At 54.6% G+C, this 18,744-nt stretch overlaps 22 non-coding genes across 22 annotated transcripts; 14 read left to right on the forward strand and 8 right to left on the reverse strand.

Annotated features, from left to right (window-relative positions):
- Positions 1 to 41: 41 nt before the first annotated feature.
- Positions 42 to 124, reverse strand: TRNAL-UAA (transfer RNA leucine (anticodon UAA)). The gene has a single exon. It is a non-coding gene; the product is annotated as a tRNA-Leu (tRNA).
- Positions 125 to 1,018: 894 nt separating this feature from the next.
- Positions 1,019 to 1,090, forward strand: TRNAE-CUC (transfer RNA glutamic acid (anticodon CUC)). Its single transcript has one exon. It is a non-coding gene; the product is annotated as a tRNA-Glu (tRNA).
- Positions 1,091 to 1,430: 340 nt separating this feature from the next.
- On the forward strand, positions 1,431 to 1,502 carry TRNAE-CUC (transfer RNA glutamic acid (anticodon CUC)). The gene has a single exon. It is a non-coding gene; the product is annotated as a tRNA-Glu (tRNA).
- Positions 1,503 to 2,417: 915 nt separating this feature from the next.
- TRNAL-UAA (transfer RNA leucine (anticodon UAA)) lies at positions 2,418 to 2,500 on the reverse strand. The gene has a single exon. It is a non-coding gene; the product is annotated as a tRNA-Leu (tRNA).
- Positions 2,501 to 3,788: 1,288 nt separating this feature from the next.
- TRNAE-CUC (transfer RNA glutamic acid (anticodon CUC)) lies at positions 3,789 to 3,860 on the forward strand. Its single transcript has one exon. It is a non-coding gene; the product is annotated as a tRNA-Glu (tRNA).
- A 904-nt stretch (positions 3,861 to 4,764) lies between these two features.
- On the reverse strand, positions 4,765 to 4,847 carry TRNAL-UAA (transfer RNA leucine (anticodon UAA)). Its single transcript has one exon. It is a non-coding gene; the product is annotated as a tRNA-Leu (tRNA).
- An 894-nt stretch (positions 4,848 to 5,741) lies between these two features.
- Positions 5,742 to 5,813, forward strand: TRNAE-CUC (transfer RNA glutamic acid (anticodon CUC)). The gene has a single exon. It is a non-coding gene; the product is annotated as a tRNA-Glu (tRNA).
- A 340-nt stretch (positions 5,814 to 6,153) lies between these two features.
- Positions 6,154 to 6,225, forward strand: TRNAE-CUC (transfer RNA glutamic acid (anticodon CUC)). Its single transcript has one exon. It is a non-coding gene; the product is annotated as a tRNA-Glu (tRNA).
- A 915-nt stretch (positions 6,226 to 7,140) lies between these two features.
- Positions 7,141 to 7,223, reverse strand: TRNAL-UAA (transfer RNA leucine (anticodon UAA)). The gene has a single exon. It is a non-coding gene; the product is annotated as a tRNA-Leu (tRNA).
- Positions 7,224 to 8,117: 894 nt separating this feature from the next.
- TRNAE-CUC (transfer RNA glutamic acid (anticodon CUC)) lies at positions 8,118 to 8,189 on the forward strand. Its single transcript has one exon. It is a non-coding gene; the product is annotated as a tRNA-Glu (tRNA).
- A 340-nt stretch (positions 8,190 to 8,529) lies between these two features.
- On the forward strand, positions 8,530 to 8,601 carry TRNAE-CUC (transfer RNA glutamic acid (anticodon CUC)). The gene has a single exon. It is a non-coding gene; the product is annotated as a tRNA-Glu (tRNA).
- Positions 8,602 to 9,516: 915 nt separating this feature from the next.
- Positions 9,517 to 9,599, reverse strand: TRNAL-UAA (transfer RNA leucine (anticodon UAA)). Its single transcript has one exon. It is a non-coding gene; the product is annotated as a tRNA-Leu (tRNA).
- Positions 9,600 to 10,493: 894 nt separating this feature from the next.
- Positions 10,494 to 10,565, forward strand: TRNAE-CUC (transfer RNA glutamic acid (anticodon CUC)). Its single transcript has one exon. It is a non-coding gene; the product is annotated as a tRNA-Glu (tRNA).
- Positions 10,566 to 10,905: 340 nt separating this feature from the next.
- Positions 10,906 to 10,977, forward strand: TRNAE-CUC (transfer RNA glutamic acid (anticodon CUC)). Its single transcript has one exon. It is a non-coding gene; the product is annotated as a tRNA-Glu (tRNA).
- Positions 10,978 to 11,904: 927 nt separating this feature from the next.
- TRNAL-UAA (transfer RNA leucine (anticodon UAA)) lies at positions 11,905 to 11,987 on the reverse strand. The gene has a single exon. It is a non-coding gene; the product is annotated as a tRNA-Leu (tRNA).
- Positions 11,988 to 12,881: 894 nt separating this feature from the next.
- TRNAE-CUC (transfer RNA glutamic acid (anticodon CUC)) lies at positions 12,882 to 12,953 on the forward strand. The gene has a single exon. It is a non-coding gene; the product is annotated as a tRNA-Glu (tRNA).
- Positions 12,954 to 13,293: 340 nt separating this feature from the next.
- On the forward strand, positions 13,294 to 13,365 carry TRNAE-CUC (transfer RNA glutamic acid (anticodon CUC)). The gene has a single exon. It is a non-coding gene; the product is annotated as a tRNA-Glu (tRNA).
- Positions 13,366 to 14,269: 904 nt separating this feature from the next.
- TRNAL-UAA (transfer RNA leucine (anticodon UAA)) lies at positions 14,270 to 14,352 on the reverse strand. The gene has a single exon. It is a non-coding gene; the product is annotated as a tRNA-Leu (tRNA).
- An 894-nt stretch (positions 14,353 to 15,246) lies between these two features.
- TRNAE-CUC (transfer RNA glutamic acid (anticodon CUC)) lies at positions 15,247 to 15,318 on the forward strand. The gene has a single exon. It is a non-coding gene; the product is annotated as a tRNA-Glu (tRNA).
- A 340-nt stretch (positions 15,319 to 15,658) lies between these two features.
- TRNAE-CUC (transfer RNA glutamic acid (anticodon CUC)) lies at positions 15,659 to 15,730 on the forward strand. Its single transcript has one exon. It is a non-coding gene; the product is annotated as a tRNA-Glu (tRNA).
- Positions 15,731 to 16,645: 915 nt separating this feature from the next.
- Positions 16,646 to 16,728, reverse strand: TRNAL-UAA (transfer RNA leucine (anticodon UAA)). The gene has a single exon. It is a non-coding gene; the product is annotated as a tRNA-Leu (tRNA).
- A 1,288-nt stretch (positions 16,729 to 18,016) lies between these two features.
- TRNAE-CUC (transfer RNA glutamic acid (anticodon CUC)) lies at positions 18,017 to 18,088 on the forward strand. The gene has a single exon. It is a non-coding gene; the product is annotated as a tRNA-Glu (tRNA).
- Positions 18,089 to 18,744: the final 656 nt, after the last annotated feature.

The raw sequence follows: 18,744 nt of genomic DNA on the forward strand, positions 1-18,744 counted from the left end.
CGAAGCTGCTGCCGCATTTAGGTAAGAAGAGTAAAAACCTGTACCAGGAGTGGGGCTCGAACCCACGCGGACACTTGTCCATTGGATCTTAAGTCCAACGCCTTAACCACTCGGCCATCCTGGTGAGCTGCTGCAAAGGGCTTCGAATTGAATCTTTGCTGTTTCAGCAGCAGGCGAACAAGTGGAAAACCAGCCCAGAGTGCCCCCTGCAGGAGGTTGGATGGAATTGGCTTGCGAGCGGCAAACGTCTCTCACTTAACAGCATTACAATAGCCTCCAGCTGACTGCAAGTACGGTTGCGGAAACCTCCCGGGTGCTGCAGTCGTTTCCCCGGTGGCCTAGTGGTGAGGATTTGGTGCTTTCACTGCCACGGGCCTGGCTTCGAGTCCCCGACCAGAGTGTGTGCTTTGAGTAAAGGTGGTCTAGGGCAGTCCAGAGGCAGGCTGAGCCTCGAAGGCTGGTGCAGGCCTTGGTGTGCGAGCCCGAAAAAAGGGCAGCTCCTATGTCATCCCTTCTTGCCCTCCGGCACTTGCTGTACAAGCAAAGCCCCCTTTGAACTCTGCATGGTAACCCTGCTGTGTCTCGCAGGCAATCATGGCCTGCCGCCTTTTAATAAACGTGCTCTCCCACGAAGCAGTTCTCCTAAGGAGGGTTAGTTGTGAGTGTGCATCTTCAGCGGCAGCCTCTAGGGGGAGCTTCAGCACTGACCCACAAAAGCTCATAGCGAGGAAGGCTGTCCTTTCAGGAGAGCAAGACAGGAATATCAGCGCTTGGAAGTGAAAGCGCAAACGTTCCCAAAGTGATGCTGTCTTCAATCTCTAAGCTCCCCTTTTCGCAGACCATCACAAGTGTTTTTGTTTTCTTTCTTTCTTTCTTTCTTTATTTCTTTATTTATTTATTTATTAGCAGAAACGGCCCCCGAAGACCTGCAGGCACTGGTGCCCATTGTAGCAGAGGCCCTCAGCCTTTGGACTCGGACGCCACCATCTGAGCGACACGCAACGGGGTGCACCCACCGTCCCTGGTGGTCTAGTGGTTAGGATTCGGCGCTCTCACCGCTGCGGCCCGGGTTCGATTCCCGGTCAGGGAAGGAGCTCTTTTAACAACTGACATTTTTATTTACAGCAATGCAGTTAACTGGCGACCGGAAATCTTGCTCCCAGATGCAGATTTGCGTGCACAAAATGGAGGAAGTGCCCTCAGCGCGACGCAAAACGTGTTTATGGCAGAGTCCCATTCATTCTCCTGTCGCTGCGGAAAGACTGCCCTTGACGCAAAAAAGGCAGCTTCCTTTTTCACCGCTGGAGAGAACCTATCTGCTCGGCCCTCCCCCTCTCTTCCCAGTCCCCCAATGGACTGGCCTTTGAGGCACCTGCAGGCATTGTGCACTCGGACACCACTGCCCGGCCTTCCCGAGCTGTCCAGCGGTCTCCCTGGTGGTCTAGTGGTTAGGATTCGGCGCTCTCACCGCCGCGGCCCGGGTTCGATTCCCGGTCAGGGAAGAGAGGCTTTTACTGAATGACATTTTTACAGAAATTCAAACAACTGCGTCTCAAAAAATATTTCTTTCAAATGTAGCTTCACTCACAGGCAATAGCGGCGTGGCTCCCCTGGCGGTAACTCCAAGCATCTTTTCAGCATGGTCCCTTACCGGAAGCTGTCGCCGCTAGAAGTGGGCCTGTGCCCCAAAAAGGAAGCTTTCTTTCTTCCAAAGCTGTAGAGAAAATATTAGTCCTGTCGCCCTGCCAAAGCCGAGCTCGCCCACCATCCCTAGCCTCATCAGACCAAGACCTTGCCCGGGACCCTGGGGCAGAGGGCTGCAGAAATGGTTGCGTACCGGTTTGGAGGAGAAAAGCAGGGGAGGGAGGGGTCGTAGCTGCTTGATTTGCATACAGAGCTGTGGTCTGCTGGGAAAGTGCAGCCTTTGGAGCTTGGCAAAGGCTTCGCAAGGGGCCCGAGCATTGCCCTCGCCCCGTTTGTTGACAGGTTCTCCTTCTATGGGCTGAAGGGCCCTGTAGCCTGATTTGAGGTTGGACGCTCTATTATTCACAGGGGTGTACCGGGCCTAGACGGTGACTGGCTGACCCGTCAGGGCATCGCCCGTTTGGAAGCCCGTTTCGGAAGCCGTGAGGAAGCGGAGGCGGGAATCCCTGCCCAATTTTCTTTTGGGGTGGTAGGGCTGTTGGCGGGGTTGCACAAGCTCTGCCAACTTTGGCGGCTTAAGCTTGGGATGCGAGGGACATGGTACAAAAATGCAAAGGTTTTCCAGGAAAAGAGTCTACGGGCAACGATTCCTTGTTGCTCTTTTCAGGTGAACTCAAGCCTCAGGGCTTTGAGGTAGGGGCACTGCCTACAGACAGCAGGAAAGGGCTTGTGCGAAGCTGCTGCCGCATTTAGGTAAGAAGAGTAAAAACCTGTACCAGGAGTGGGGCTCGAACCCACGCGGACACTTGTCCATTGGATCTTAAGTCCAACGCCTTAACCACTCGGCCATCCTGGTGAGCTGCTGCAAAGGGCTTCGAATTGAATCTTTGCTGTTTCAGCAGCAGGCGAACAAGTGGAAAACCAGCCCAGAGTGCCCCCTGCAGGAGGTTGGATGGAATTGGCTTGCGAGCGGCAAACGTCTCTCACTTAACAGCATTACAATAGCCTCCAGCTGACTGCAAGTACGGTTGCGGAAACCTCCCGGGTGCTGCAGTCGTTTCCCCGGTGGCCTAGTGGTGAGGATTTGGTGCTTTCACTGCCACGGGCCTGGCTTCGAGTCCCCGACCAGAGTGTGTGCTTTGAGTAAAGGTGGTCTAGGGCAGTCCAGAGGCAGGCTGAGCCTCGAAGGCTGGTGCAGGCCTTGGTGTGCGAGCCCGAAAAAAGGGCAGCTCCTATGTCATCCCTTCTTGCCCTCCGGCACTTGCTGTACAAGCAAAGCCCCCTTTGAACTCTGCATGGTAACCCTGCTGTGTCTCGCAGGCAATCATGGCCTGCCGCCTTTTAATAAACGTGCTCTCCCACGAAGCAGTTCTCCTAAGGAGGGTTAGTTGTGAGTGTGCATCTTCAGCGGCAGCCTCTAGGGGGAGCTTCAGCACTGACCCACAAAAGCTCATAGCGAGGAAGGCTGTCCTTTCAGGAGAGCAAGACAGGAATATCAGCGCTTGGAAGTGAAAGCGCAAACGTTCCCAAAGTGATGCTGTCTTCAATCTCTAAGCTCCCCTTTTCGCAGACCATCACAAGTGTTTTTGTTTTCTTTCTTTCTTTCTTTCTTTATTTCTTTATTTATTTATTTATTAGCAGAAACGGCCCCCGAAGACCTGCAGGCACTGGTGCCCATTGTAGCAGAGGCCCTCAGCCTTTGGACTCGGACGCCACCATCTGAGCGACACGCAACGGGGTGCACCCACCGTCCCTGGTGGTCTAGTGGTTAGCTGCGGCCCGGGTTCGATTCCCGGTCAGGGAAGGAGCTCTTTTAACAACTGACATTTTTATTTACAGCAATGCAGTTAACTGGCGACCGGAAATCTTGCTCCCAGATGCAGATTTGCGTGCACAAAATGGAGGAAGTGCCCTCAGCGCGACGCAAAACGTGTTTATGGCAGAGTCCCATTCATTCTCCTGTCGCTGCGGAAAGACTGCCCTTGACGCAAAAAAGGCAGCTTCCTTTTTCACCGCTGGAGAGAACCTATCTGCTCGGCCCTCCCCCTCTCTTCCCAGTCCCCCAATGGACTGGCCTTTGAGGCACCTGCAGGCATTGTGCACTCGGACACCACTGCCCGGCCTTCCCGAGCTGTCCAGCGGTCTCCCTGGTGGTCTAGTGGTTAGGATTCGGCGCTCTCACCGCCGCGGCCCGGTTTCGATTCCCGGTCAGGGAAGAGAGGCTTTTACTGAATGACATTTTTACAGAAATTCAAACAACTGCGTCTCAAAAAATATTTCTTTCAAATGTAGCTTCACTCACAGGCAATAGCGGCGTGGCTCCCCTGGCGGTAACTCCAAGCATCTTTTCAGCATGGTCCCTTACCGGAAGCTGTCGCCGCTAGAAGTGGGCCTGTGCCCCAAAAAGGAAGCTTTCTTTCTTCCAAAGCTGTAGAGAAAATATTAGTCCTGTCGCCCTGCCAAAGCCGAGCTCGCCCACCATCCCTAGCCTCATCAGACCAAGACCTTGCCCGGGACCCTGGGGCAGAGGGCTGCAGAAATGGTTGCGTACCGGTTTGGAGGAGAAAAGCAGGGGAGGGAGGGGTCGTAGCTGCTTGATTTGCATACAGAGCTGTGGTCTGCTGGGAAAGTGCAGCCTTTGGAGCTTGGCAAAGGCTTCGCAAGGGGCCCGAGCATTGCCCTCGCCCCGTTTGTTGACAGGTTCTCCTTCTATGGGCTGAAGGGCCCTGTAGCCTGATTTGAGGTTGGACGCTCTATTATTCACAGGGGTGTACCGGGCCTAGACGGTGACTGGCTGACCCGTCAGGGCATCGCCCGTTTGGAAGCCCGTTTCGGAAGCGGAGGCGGGAATCCCTGCCCAATTTTCTTTTGGGGTGGTAGGGCTGTTGGCGGGGTTGCACAAGCTCTGCCAACTTTGGCGGCTTAAGCTTGGGATGCGAGGGACATGGTACAAAAATGCAAAGGTTTTCCAGGAAAAGAGTCTACGGGCAACGATTCCTTGTTGCTCTTTTCAGGTGAACTCAAGCCTCAGGGCTTTGAGGTAGGGGCACTGCCTACAGACAGCAGGAAAGGGCTTGTGCGAAGCTGCTGCCGCATTTAGGTAAGAAGAGTAAAAACCTGTACCAGGAGTGGGGCTCGAACCCACGCGGACACTTGTCCATTGGATCTTAAGTCCAACGCCTTAACCACTCGGCCATCCTGGTGAGCTGCTGCAAAGGGCTTCGAATTGAATCTTTGCTGTTTCAGCAGCAGGCGAACAAGTGGAAAACCAGCCCAGAGTGCCCCCTGCAGGAGGTTGGATGGAATTGGCTTGCGAGCGGCAAACGTCTCTCACTTAACAGCATTACAATAGCCTCCAGCTGACTGCAAGTACGGTTGCGGAAACCTCCCGGGTGCTGCAGTCGTTTCCCCGGTGGCCTAGTGGTGAGGATTTGGTGCTTTCACTGCCACGGGCCTGGCTTCGAGTCCCCGACCAGAGTGTGTGCTTTGAGTAAAGGTGGTCTAGGGCAGTCCAGAGGCAGGCTGAGCCTCGAAGGCTGGTGCAGGCCTTGGTGTGCGAGCCCGAAAAAAGGGCAGCTCCTATGTCATCCCTTCTTGCCCTCCGGCACTTGCTGTACAAGCAAAGCCCCCTTTGAACTCTGCATGGTAACCCTGCTGTGTCTCGCAGGCAATCATGGCCTGCCGCCTTTTAATAAACGTGCTCTCCCACGAAGCAGTTCTCCTAAGGAGGGTTAGTTGTGAGTGTGCATCTTCAGCGGCAGCCTCTAGGGGGAGCTTCAGCACTGACCCACAAAAGCTCATAGCGAGGAAGGCTGTCCTTTCAGGAGAGCAAGACAGGAATATCAGCGCTTGGAAGTGAAAGCGCAAACGTTCCCAAAGTGATGCTGTCTTCAATCTCTAAGCTCCCCTTTTCGCAGACCATCACAAGTGTTTTTGTTTTCTTTCTTTCTTTCTTTCTTTATTTCTTTATTTATTTATTTATTAGCAGAAACGGCCCCCGAAGACCTGCAGGCACTGGTGCCCATTGTAGCAGAGGCCCTCAGCCTTTGGACTCGGACGCCACCATCTGAGCGACACGCAACGGGGTGCACCCACCGTCCCTGGTGGTCTAGTGGTTAGGATTCGGCGCTCTCACCGCTGCGGCCCGGGTTCGATTCCCGGTCAGGGAAGGAGCTCTTTTAACAACTGACATTTTTATTTACAGCAATGCAGTTAACTGGCGACCGGAAATCTTGCTCCCAGATGCAGATTTGCGTGCACAAAATGGAGGAAGTGCCCTCAGCGCGACGCAAAACGTGTTTATGGCAGAGTCCCATTCATTCTCCTGTCGCTGCGGAAAGACTGCCCTTGACGCAAAAAAGGCAGCTTCCTTTTTCACCGCTGGAGAGAACCTATCTGCTCGGCCCTCCCCCTCTCTTCCCAGTCCCCCAATGGACTGGCCTTTGAGGCACCTGCAGGCATTGTGCACTCGGACACCACTGCCCGGCCTTCCCGAGCTGTCCAGCGGTCTCCCTGGTGGTCTAGTGGTTAGGATTCGGCGCTCTCACCGCCGCGGCCCGGGTTCGATTCCCGGTCAGGGAAGAGAGGCTTTTACTGAATGACATTTTTACAGAAATTCAAACAACTGCGTCTCAAAAAATATTTCTTTCAAATGTAGCTTCACTCACAGGCAATAGCGGCGTGGCTCCCCTGGCGGTAACTCCAAGCATCTTTTCAGCATGGTCCCTTACCGGAAGCTGTCGCCGCTAGAAGTGGGCCTGTGCCCCAAAAAGGAAGCTTTCTTTCTTCCAAAGCTGTAGAGAAAATATTAGTCCTGTCGCCCTGCCAAAGCCGAGCTCGCCCACCATCCCTAGCCTCATCAGACCAAGACCTTGCCCGGGACCCTGGGGCAGAGGGCTGCAGAAATGGTTGCGTACCGGTTTGGAGGAGAAAAGCAGGGGAGGGAGGGGTCGTAGCTGCTTGATTTGCATACAGAGCTGTGGTCTGCTGGGAAAGTGCAGCCTTTGGAGCTTGGCAAAGGCTTCGCAAGGGGCCCGAGCATTGCCCTCGCCCCGTTTGTTGACAGGTTCTCCTTCTATGGGCTGAAGGGCCCTGTAGCCTGATTTGAGGTTGGACGCTCTATTATTCACAGGGGTGTACCGGGCCTAGACGGTGACTGGCTGACCCGTCAGGGCATCGCCCGTTTGGAAGCCCGTTTCGGAAGCCGTGAGGAAGCGGAGGCGGGAATCCCTGCCCAATTTTCTTTTGGGGTGGTAGGGCTGTTGGCGGGGTTGCACAAGCTCTGCCAACTTTGGCGGCTTAAGCTTGGGATGCGAGGGACATGGTACAAAAATGCAAAGGTTTTCCAGGAAAAGAGTCTACGGGCAACGATTCCTTGTTGCTCTTTTCAGGTGAACTCAAGCCTCAGGGCTTTGAGGTAGGGGCACTGCCTACAGACAGCAGGAAAGGGCTTGTGCGAAGCTGCTGCCGCATTTAGGTAAGAAGAGTAAAAACCTGTACCAGGAGTGGGGCTCGAACCCACGCGGACACTTGTCCATTGGATCTTAAGTCCAACGCCTTAACCACTCGGCCATCCTGGTGAGCTGCTGCAAAGGGCTTCGAATTGAATCTTTGCTGTTTCAGCAGCAGGCGAACAAGTGGAAAACCAGCCCAGAGTGCCCCCTGCAGGAGGTTGGATGGAATTGGCTTGCGAGCGGCAAACGTCTCTCACTTAACAGCATTACAATAGCCTCCAGCTGACTGCAAGTACGGTTGCGGAAACCTCCCGGGTGCTGCAGTCGTTTCCCCGGTGGCCTAGTGGTGAGGATTTGGTGCTTTCACTGCCACGGGCCTGGCTTCGAGTCCCCGACCAGAGTGTGTGCTTTGAGTAAAGGTGGTCTAGGGCAGTCCAGAGGCAGGCTGAGCCTCGAAGGCTGGTGCAGGCCTTGGTGTGCGAGCCCGAAAAAAGGGCAGCTCCTATGTCATCCCTTCTTGCCCTCCGGCACTTGCTGTACAAGCAAAGCCCCCTTTGAACTCTGCATGGTAACCCTGCTGTGTCTCGCAGGCAATCATGGCCTGCCGCCTTTTAATAAACGTGCTCTCCCACGAAGCAGTTCTCCTAAGGAGGGTTAGTTGTGAGTGTGCATCTTCAGCGGCAGCCTCTAGGGGGAGCTTCAGCACTGACCCACAAAAGCTCATAGCGAGGAAGGCTGTCCTTTCAGGAGAGCAAGACAGGAATATCAGCGCTTGGAAGTGAAAGCGCAAACGTTCCCAAAGTGATGCTGTCTTCAATCTCTAAGCTCCCCTTTTCGCAGACCATCACAAGTGTTTTTGTTTTCTTTCTTTCTTTCTTTCTTTATTTCTTTATTTATTTATTTATTAGCAGAAACGGCCCCCGAAGACCTGCAGGCACTGGTGCCCATTGTAGCAGAGGCCCTCAGCCTTTGGACTCGGACGCCACCATCTGAGCGACACGCAACGGGGTGCACCCACCGTCCCTGGTGGTCTAGTGGTTAGGATTCGGCGCTCTCACCGCTGCGGCCCGGGTTCGATTCCCGGTCAGGGAAGGAGCTCTTTTAACAACTGACATTTTTATTTACAGCAATGCAGTTAACTGGCGACCGGAAATCTTGCTCCCAGATGCAGATTTGCGTGCACAAAATGGAGGAAGTGCCCTCAGCGCGACGCAAAACGTGTTTATGGCAGAGTCCCATTCATTCTCCTGTCGCTGCGGAAAGACTGCCCTTGACGCAAAAAAGGCAGCTTCCTTTTTCACCGCTGGAGAGAACCTATCTGCTCGGCCCTCCCCCTCTCTTCCCAGTCCCCCAATGGACTGGCCTTTGAGGCACCTGCAGGCATTGTGCACTCGGACACCACTGCCCGGCCTTCCCGAGCTGTCCAGCGGTCTCCCTGGTGGTCTAGTGGTTAGGATTCGGCGCTCTCACCGCCGCGGCCCGGGTTCGATTCCCGGTCAGGGAAGAGAGGCTTTTACTGAATGACATTTTTACAGAAATTCAAACAACTGCGTCTCAAAAAATATTTCTTTCAAATGTAGCTTCACTCACAGGCAATAGCGGCGTGGCTCCCCTGGCGGTAACTCCAAGCATCTTTTCAGCATGGTCCCTTACCGGAAGCTGTCGCCGCTAGAAGTGGGCCTGTGCCCCAAAAAGGAAGCTTTCTTTCTTCCAAAGCTGTAGAGAAAATATTAGTCCTGTCGCCCTGCCAAAGCCGAGCTCGCCCACCATCCCTAGCCTCATCAGACCAAGACCTTGCCCGGGACCCTGGGGCAGAGGGCTGCAGAAATGGTTGCGTACCGGTTTGGAGGAGAAAAGCAGGGGAGGGAGGGGTCGTAGCTGCTTGATTTGCATACAGAGCTGTGGTCTGCTGGGAAAGTGCAGCCTTTGGAGCTTGGCAAAGGCTTCGCAAGGGGCCCGAGCATTGCCCTCGCCCCGTTTGTTGACAGGTTCTCCTTCTATGGGCTGAAGGGCCCTGTAGCCTGATTTGAGGTTGGACGCTCTATTATTCACAGGGGTGTACCGGGCCTAGACGGTGACTGGCTGACCCGTCAGGGCATCGCCCGTTTGGAAGCCCGTTTCGGAAGCCGTGAGGAAGCGGAGGCGGGAATCCCTGCCCAATTTTCTTTTGGGGTGGTAGGGCTGTTGGCGGGGTTGCACAAGCTCTGCCAACTTTGGCGGCTTAAGCTTGGGATGCGAGGGACATGGTACAAAAATGCAAAGGTTTTCCAGGAAAAGAGTCTACGGGCAACGATTCCTTGTTGCTCTTTTCAGGTGAACTCAAGCCTCAGGGCTTTGAGGTAGGGGCACTGCCTACAGACAGCAGGAAAGGGCTTGTGCGAAGCTGCTGCCGCATTTAGGTAAGAAGAGTAAAAACCTGTACCAGGAGTGGGGCTCGAACCCACGCGGACACTTGTCCATTGGATCTTAAGTCCAACGCCTTAACCACTCGGCCATCCTGGTGAGCTGCTGCAAAGGGCTTCGAATTGAATCTTTGCTGTTTCAGCAGCAGGCGAACAAGTGGAAAACCAGCCCAGAGTGCCCCCTGCAGGAGGTTGGATGGAATTGGCTTGCGAGCGGCAAACGTCTCTCACTTAACAGCATTACAATAGCCTCCAGCTGACTGCAAGTACGGTTGCGGAAACCTCCCGGGTGCTGCAGTCGTTTCCCCGGTGGCCTAGTGGTGAGGATTTGGTGCTTTCACTGCCACGGGCCTGGCTTCGAGTCCCCGACCAGAGTGTGTGCTTTGAGTAAAGGTGGTCTAGGGCAGTCCAGAGGCAGGCTGAGCCTCGAAGGCTGGTGCAGGCCTTGGTGTGCGAGCCCGAAAAAAGGGCAGCTCCTATGTCATCCCTTCTTGCCCTCCGGCACTTGCTGTACAAGCAAAGCCCCCTTTGAACTCTGCATGGTAACCCTGCTGTGTCTCGCAGGCAATCATGGCCTGCCGCCTTTTAATAAACGTGCTCTCCCACGAAGCAGTTCTCCTAAGGAGGGTTAGTTGTGAGTGTGCATCTTCAGCGGCAGCCTCTAGGGGGAGCTTCAGCACTGACCCACAAAAGCTCATAGCGAGGAAGGCTGTCCTTTCAGGAGAGCAAGACAGGAATATCAGCGCTTGGAAGTGAAAGCGCAAACGTTCCCAAAGTGATGCTGTCTTCAATCTCTAAGCTCCCCTTTTCGCAGACCATCACAAGTGTTTTTGTTTTCTTTCTTTCTTTCTTTCTTTATTTCTTTATTTATTTATTTATTAGCAGAAACGGCCCCCGAAGACCTGCAGGCACTGGTGCCCATTGTAGCAGAGGCCCTCAGCCTTTGGACTCGGACGCCACCATCTGAGCGACACGCAACGGGGTGCACCCACCGTCCCTGGTGGTCTAGTGGTTAGGATTCGGCGCTCTCACCGCTGCGGCCCGGGTTCGATTCCCGGTCAGGGAAGGAGCTCTTTTAACAACTGACATTTTTATTTACAGCAATGCAGTTAACTGGCGACCGGAAATCTTGCTCCCAGATGCAGATTTGCGTGCACAAAATGGAGGAAGTGCCCTCAGCGCGACGCAAAACGTGTTTATGGCAGAGTCCCATTCATTCTCCTGTCGCTGCGGAAAGACTGCCCTTGACGCAAAAAAGGCAGCTTCCTTTTTCACCGCTGGAGAGAACCTATCTGCTCGGCCCTCCCCCTCTCTTCCCAGTCCCCCAATGGACTGGCCTTTGAGGCACCTGCAGGCATTGTGCACTCGGACACCACTGCCCGGCCTTCCCGAGCTGTCCAGCGGTCTCCCTGGTGGTCTAGTGGTTAGGATTCGGCGCTCTCACCGCCGCGGCCCGGGTTCGATTCCCGGTCAGGGAAGAGAGGCTTTTACTGAATGACATTTTTACAGAAATTCAAACAACTGCGTCTCAAAAAATATTTCTTTCAAATGTAGCTTCACTCACAGGCAATAGCGGCGTGGCTCCCCTGGCGGTAACTCCAAGCATCTTTTCAGCATGGTCCCTTACCGGAAGCTGTCGCCGCTAGAAGTGGGCCTGTGCCCCAAAAAGGAAGCTTTCTTTCTTCCAAAGCTGTAGAGAAAATATTAGTCCTGTCGCCCTGCCAAAGCCGAGCTCGCCCACCATCCCTAGCCTCATCAGACCAAGACCTTGCCCGGGACCCTGGGGCAGAGGGCTGCAGAAATGGTTGCGTACCGGTTTGGAGGAGAAAAGCAGGGGAGGGAGGGGTCGTAGCTGCTTGATTTGCATACAGAGCTGTGGTCTGCTGGGAAAGTGCAGCCTTTGGAGCTTGGCAAAGGCTTCGCAAGGGGCCCGAGCATTGCCCTCGCCCCGTTTGTTGACAGGTTCTCCTTCTATGGGCTGAAGGGCCCTGTAGCCTGATTTGAGGTTGGACGCTCTATTATTCACAGGGGTGTACCGGGCCTAGACGGTGACTGGCTGACCCGTCAGGGCATCGCCCGTTTGGAAGCCCGTTTGGAAGCCCGTTTCGGAAGCCGTGAGGAAGCGGAGGCGGGAATCCCTGCCCAATTTTCTTTTGGGGTGGTAGGGCTGTTGGCGGGGTTGCACAAGCTCTGCCAACTTTGGCGGCTTAAGCTTGGGATGCGAGGGACATGGTACAAAAATGCAAAGGTTTTCCAGGAAAAGAGTCTACGGGCAACGATTCCTTGTTGCTCTTTTCAGGTGAACTCAAGCCTCAGGGCTTTGAGGTAGGGGCACTGCCTACAGACAGCAGGAAAGGGCTTGTGCGAAGCTGCTGCCGCATTTAGGTAAGAAGAGTAAAAACCTGTACCAGGAGTGGGGCTCGAACCCACGCGGACACTTGTCCATTGGATCTTAAGTCCAACGCCTTAACCACTCGGCCATCCTGGTGAGCTGCTGCAAAGGGCTTCGAATTGAATCTTTGCTGTTTCAGCAGCAGGCGAACAAGTGGAAAACCAGCCCAGAGTGCCCCCTGCAGGAGGTTGGATGGAATTGGCTTGCGAGCGGCAAACGTCTCTCACTTAACAGCATTACAATAGCCTCCAGCTGACTGCAAGTACGGTTGCGGAAACCTCCCGGGTGCTGCAGTCGTTTCCCCGGTGGCCTAGTGGTGAGGATTTGGTGCTTTCACTGCCACGGGCCTGGCTTCGAGTCCCCGACCAGAGTGTGTGCTTTGAGTAAAGGTGGTCTAGGGCAGTCCAGAGGCAGGCTGAGCCTCGAAGGCTGGTGCAGGCCTTGGTGTGCGAGCCCGAAAAAAGGGCAGCTCCTATGTCATCCCTTCTTGCCCTCCGGCACTTGCTGTACAAGCAAAGCCCCCTTTGAACTCTGCATGGTAACCCTGCTGTGTCTCGCAGGCAATCATGGCCTGCCGCCTTTTAATAAACGTGCTCTCCCACGAAGCAGTTCTCCTAAGGAGGGTTAGTTGTGAGTGTGCATCTTCAGCGGCAGCCTCTAGGGGGAGCTTCAGCACTGACCCACAAAAGCTCATAGCGAGGAAGGCTGTCCTTTCAGGAGAGCAAGACAGGAATATCAGCGCTTGGAAGTGAAAGCGCAAACGTTCCCAAAGTGATGCTGTCTTCAATCTCTAAGCTCCCCTTTTCGCAGACCATCACAAGTGTTTTTGTTTTCTTTCTTTCTTTCTTTCTTTATTTCTTTATTTATTTATTTATTAGCAGAAACGGCCCCCGAAGACCTGCAGGCACTGGTGCCCATTGTAGCAGAGGCCCTCAGCCTTTGGACTCGGACGCCACCATCTGAGCGACACGCAACGGGGTGCACCCACCGTCCCTGGTGGTCTAGTGGTTAGGATTCGGCGCTCTCACCGCTGCGGCCCGGGTTCGATTCCCGGTCAGGGAAGGAGCTCTTTTAACAACTGACATTTTTATTTACAGCAATGCAGTTAACTGGCGACCGGAAATCTTGCTCCCAGATGCAGATTTGCGTGCACAAAATGGAGGAAGTGCCCTCAGCGCGACGCAAAACGTGTTTATGGCAGAGTCCCATTCATTCTCCTGTCGCTGCGGAAAGACTGCCCTTGACGCAAAAAAGGCAGCTTCCTTTTTCACCGCTGGAGAGAACCTATCTGCTCGGCCCTCCCCCTCTCTTCCCAGTCCCCCAATGGACTGGCCTTTGAGGCACCTGCAGGCATTGTGCACTCGGACACCACTGCCCGGCCTTCCCGAGCTGTCCAGCGGTCTCCCTGGTGGTCTAGTGGTTAGGATTCGGCGCTCTCACCGCCGCGGCCCGGGTTCGATTCCCGGTCAGGGAAGAGAGGCTTTTACTGAATGACATTTTTACAGAAATTCAAACAACTGCGTCTCAAAAAATATTTCTTTCAAATGTAGCTTCACTCACAGGCAATAGCGGCGTGGCTCCCCTGGCGGTAACTCCAAGCATCTTTTCAGCATGGTCCCTTACCGGAAGCTGTCGCCGCTAGAAGTGGGCCTGTGCCCCAAAAAGGAAGCTTTCTTTCTTCCAAAGCTGTAGAGAAAATATTAGTCCTGTCGCCCTGCCAAAGCCGAGCTCGCCCACCATCCCTAGCCTCATCAGACCAAGACCTTGCCCGGGACCCTGGGGCAGAGGGCTGCAGAAATGGTTGCGTACCGGTTTGGAGGAGAAAAGCAGGGGAGGGAGGGGTCGTAGCTGCTTGATTTGCATACAGAGCTGTGGTCTGCTGGGAAAGTGCAGCCTTTGGAGCTTGGCAAAGGCTTCGCAAGGGGCCCGAGCATTGCCCTCGCCCCGTTTGTTGACAGGTTCTCCTTCTATGGGCTGAAGGGCCCTGTAGCCTGATTTGAGGTTGGACGCTCTATTATTCACAGGGGTGTACCGGGCCTAGACGGTGACTGGCTGACCCGTCAGGGCATCGCCCGTTTGGAAGCCCGTTTCGGAAGCGGAGGCGGGAATCCCTGCCCAATTTTCTTTTGGGGTGGTAGGGCTGTTGGCGGGGTTGCACAAGCTCTGCCAACTTTGGCGGCTTAAGCTTGGGATGCGAGGGACATGGTACAAAAATGCAAAGGTTTTCCAGGAAAAGAGTCTACGGGCAACGATTCCTTGTTGCTCTTTTCAGGTGAACTCAAGCCTCAGGGCTTTGAGGTAGGGGCACTGCCTACAGACAGCAGGAAAGGGCTTGTGCGAAGCTGCTGCCGCATTTAGGTAAGAAGAGTAAAAACCTGTACCAGGAGTGGGGCTCGAACCCACGCGGACACTTGTCCATTGGATCTTAAGTCCAACGCCTTAACCACTCGGCCATCCTGGTGAGCTGCTGCAAAGGGCTTCGAATTGAATCTTTGCTGTTTCAGCAGCAGGCGAACAAGTGGAAAACCAGCCCAGAGTGCCCCCTGCAGGAGGTTGGATGGAATTGGCTTGCGAGCGGCAAACGTCTCTCACTTAACAGCATTACAATAGCCTCCAGCTGACTGCAAGTACGGTTGCGGAAACCTCCCGGGTGCTGCAGTCGTTTCCCCGGTGGCCTAGTGGTGAGGATTTGGTGCTTTCACTGCCACGGGCCTGGCTTCGAGTCCCCGACCAGAGTGTGTGCTTTGAGTAAAGGTGGTCTAGGGCAGTCCAGAGGCAGGCTGAGCCTCGAAGGCTGGTGCAGGCCTTGGTGTGCGAGCCCGAAAAAAGGGCAGCTCCTATGTCATCCCTTCTTGCCCTCCGGCACTTGCTGTACAAGCAAAGCCCCCTTTGAACTCTGCATGGTAACCCTGCTGTGTCTCGCAGGCAATCATGGCCTGCCGCCTTTTAATAAACGTGCTCTCCCACGAAGCAGTTCTCCTAAGGAGGGTTAGTTGTGAGTGTGCATCTTCAGCGGCAGCCTCTAGGGGGAGCTTCAGCACTGACCCACAAAAGCTCATAGCGAGGAAGGCTGTCCTTTCAGGAGAGCAAGACAGGAATATCAGCGCTTGGAAGTGAAAGCGCAAACGTTCCCAAAGTGATGCTGTCTTCAATCTCTAAGCTCCCCTTTTCGCAGACCATCACAAGTGTTTTTGTTTTCTTTCTTTCTTTCTTTCTTTATTTCTTTATTTATTTATTTATTAGCAGAAACGGCCCCCGAAGACCTGCAGGCACTGGTGCCCATTGTAGCAGAGGCCCTCAGCCTTTGGACTCGGACGCCACCATCTGAGCGACACGCAACGGGGTGCACCCACCGTCCCTGGTGGTCTAGTGGTTAGGATTCGGCGCTCTCACCGCTGCGGCCCGGGTTCGATTCCCGGTCAGGGAAGGAGCTCTTTTAACAACTGACATTTTTATTTACAGCAATGCAGTTAACTGGCGACCGGAAATCTTGCTCCCAGATGCAGATTTGCGTGCACAAAATGGAGGAAGTGCCCTCAGCGCGACGCAAAACGTGTTTATGGCAGAGTCCCATTCATTCTCCTGTCGCTGCGGAAAGACTGCCCTTGACGCAAAAAAGGCAGCTTCCTTTTTCACCGCTGGAGAGAACCTATCTGCTCGGCCCTCCCCCTCTCTTCCCAGTCCCCCAATGGACTGGCCTTTGAGGCACCTGCAGGCATTGTGCACTCGGACACCACTGCCCGGCCTTCCCGAGCTGTCCAGCGGTCTCCCTGGTGGTCTAGTGGTTAGGATTCGGCGCTCTCACCGCCGCGGCCCGGGTTCGATTCCCGGTCAGGGAAGAGAGGCTTTTACTGAATGACATTTTTACAGAAATTCAAACAACTGCGTCTCAAAAAATATTTCTTTCAAATGTAGCTTCACTCACAGGCAATAGCGGCGTGGCTCCCCTGGCGGTAACTCCAAGCATCTTTTCAGCATGGTCCCTTACCGGAAGCTGTCGCCGCTAGAAGTGGGCCTGTGCCCCAAAAAGGAAGCTTTCTTTCTTCCAAAGCTGTAGAGAAAATATTAGTCCTGTCGCCCTGCCAAAGCCGAGCTCGCCCACCATCCCTAGCCTCATCAGACCAAGACCTTGCCCGGGACCCTGGGGCAGAGGGCTGCAGAAATGGTTGCGTACCGGTTTGGAGGAGAAAAGCAGGGGAGGGAGGGGTCGTAGCTGCTTGATTTGCATACAGAGCTGTGGTCTGCTGGGAAAGTGCAGCCTTTGGAGCTTGGCAAAGGCTTCGCAAGGGGCCCGAGCATTGCCCTCGCCCCGTTTGTTGACAGGTTCTCCTTCTATGGGCTGAAGGGCCCTGTAGCCTGATTTGAGGTTGGACGCTCTATTATTCACAGGGGTGTACCGGGCCTAGACGGTGACTGGCTGACCCGTCAGGGCATCGCCCGTTTGGAAGCCCGTTTCGGAAGCCGTGAGGAAGCGGAGGCGGGAATCCCTGCCCAATTTTCTTTTGGGGTGGTAGGGCTGTTGGCGGGGTTGCACAAGCTCTGCCAACTTTGGCGGCTTAAGCTTGGGATGCGAGGGACATGGTACAAAAATGCAAAGGTTTTCCAGGAAAAGAGTCTACGGGCAACGATTCCTTGTTGCTCTTTTCAGGTGAACTCAAGCCTCAGGGCTTTGAGGTAGGGGCACTGCCTACAGACAGCAGGAAAGGGCTTGTGCGAAGCTGCTGCCGCATTTAGGTAAGAAGAGTAAAAACCTGTACCAGGAGTGGGGCTCGAACCCACGCGGACACTTGTCCATTGGATCTTAAGTCCAACGCCTTAACCACTCGGCCATCCTGGTGAGCTGCTGCAAAGGGCTTCGAATTGAATCTTTGCTGTTTCAGCAGCAGGCGAACAAGTGGAAAACCAGCCCAGAGTGCCCCCTGCAGGAGGTTGGATGGAATTGGCTTGCGAGCGGCAAACGTCTCTCACTTAACAGCATTACAATAGCCTCCAGCTGACTGCAAGTACGGTTGCGGAAACCTCCCGGGTGCTGCAGTCGTTTCCCCGGTGGCCTAGTGGTGAGGATTTGGTGCTTTCACTGCCACGGGCCTGGCTTCGAGTCCCCGACCAGAGTGTGTGCTTTGAGTAAAGGTGGTCTAGGGCAGTCCAGAGGCAGGCTGAGCCTCGAAGGCTGGTGCAGGCCTTGGTGTGCGAGCCCGAAAAAAGGGCAGCTCCTATGTCATCCCTTCTTGCCCTCCGGCACTTGCTGTACAAGCAAAGCCCCCTTTGAACTCTGCATGGTAACCCTGCTGTGTCTCGCAGGCAATCATGGCCTGCCGCCTTTTAATAAACGTGCTCTCCCACGAAGCAGTTCTCCTAAGGAGGGTTAGTTGTGAGTGTGCATCTTCAGCGGCAGCCTCTAGGGGGAGCTTCAGCACTGACCCACAAAAGCTCATAGCGAGGAAGGCTGTCCTTTCAGGAGAGCAAGACAGGAATATCAGCGCTTGGAAGTGAAAGCGCAAACGTTCCCAAAGTGATGCTGTCTTCAATCTCTAAGCTCCCCTTTTCGCAGACCATCACAAGTGTTTTTGTTTTCTTTCTTTCTTTCTTTCTTTATTTCTTTATTTATTTATTTATTAGCAGAAACGGCCCCCGAAGACCTGCAGGCACTGGTGCCCATTGTAGCAGAGGCCCTCAGCCTTTGGACTCGGACGCCACCATCTGAGCGACACGCAACGGGGTGCACCCACCGTCCCTGGTGGTCTAGTGGTTAGCTGCGGCCCGGGTTCGATTCCCGGTCAGGGAAGGAGCTCTTTTAACAACTGACATTTTTATTTACAGCAATGCAGTTAACTGGCGACCGGAAATCTTGCTCCCAGATGCAGATTTGCGTGCACAAAATGGAGGAAGTGCCCTCAGCGCGACGCAAAACGTGTTTATGGCAGAGTCCCATTCATTCTCCTGTCGCTGCGGAAAGACTGCCCTTGACGCAAAAAAGGCAGCTTCCTTTTTCACCGCTGGAGAGAACCTATCTGCTCGGCCCTCCCCCTCTCTTCCCAGTCCCCCAATGGACTGGCCTTTGAGGCACCTGCAGGCATTGTGCACTCGGACACCACTGCCCGGCCTTCCCGAGCTGTCCAGCGGTCTCCCTGGTGGTCTAGTGGTTAGGATTCGGCGCTCTCACCGCCGCGGCCCGGTTTCGATTCCCGGTCAGGGAAGAGAGGCTTTTACTGAATGACATTTTTACAGAAATTCAAACAACTGCGTCTCAAAAAATATTTCTTTCAAATGTAGCTTCACTCACAGGCAATAGCGGCGTGGCTCCCCTGGCGGTAACTCCAAGCATCTTTTCAGCATGGTCCCTTACCGGAAGCTGTCGCCGCTAGAAGTGGGCCTGTGCCCCAAAAAGGAAGCTTTCTTTCTTCCAAAGCTGTAGAGAAAATATTAGTCCTGTCGCCCTGCCAAAGCCGAGCTCGCCCACCATCCCTAGCCTCATCAGACCAAGACCTTGCCCGGGACCCTGGGGCAGAGGGCTGCAGAAATGGTTGCGTACCGGTTTGGAGGAGAAAAGCAGGGGAGGGAGGGGTCGTAGCTGCTTGATTTGCATACAGAGCTGTGGTCTGCTGGGAAAGTGCAGCCTTTGGAGCTTGGCAAAGGCTTCGCAAGGGGCCCGAGCATTGCCCTCGCCCCGTTTGTTGACAGGTTCTCCTTCTATGGGCTGAAGGGCCCTGTAGCCTGATTTGAGGTTGGACGCTCTATTATTCACAGGGGTGTACCGGGCCTAGACGGTGACTGGCTGACCCGTCAGGGCATCGCCCGTTTGGAAGCCCGTTTCGGAAGCGGAGGCGGGAATCCCTGCCCAATTTTCTTTTGG

Source organism: Ambystoma mexicanum, chromosome 5p (assembly GCF_040938575.1).
Source record: "Ambystoma mexicanum isolate Mex_15411 chromosome 5p, UKY_AmexF1_1, whole genome shotgun sequence".
NCBI lineage: Eukaryota > Metazoa > Chordata > Amphibia > Caudata > Ambystomatidae > Ambystoma > Ambystoma mexicanum.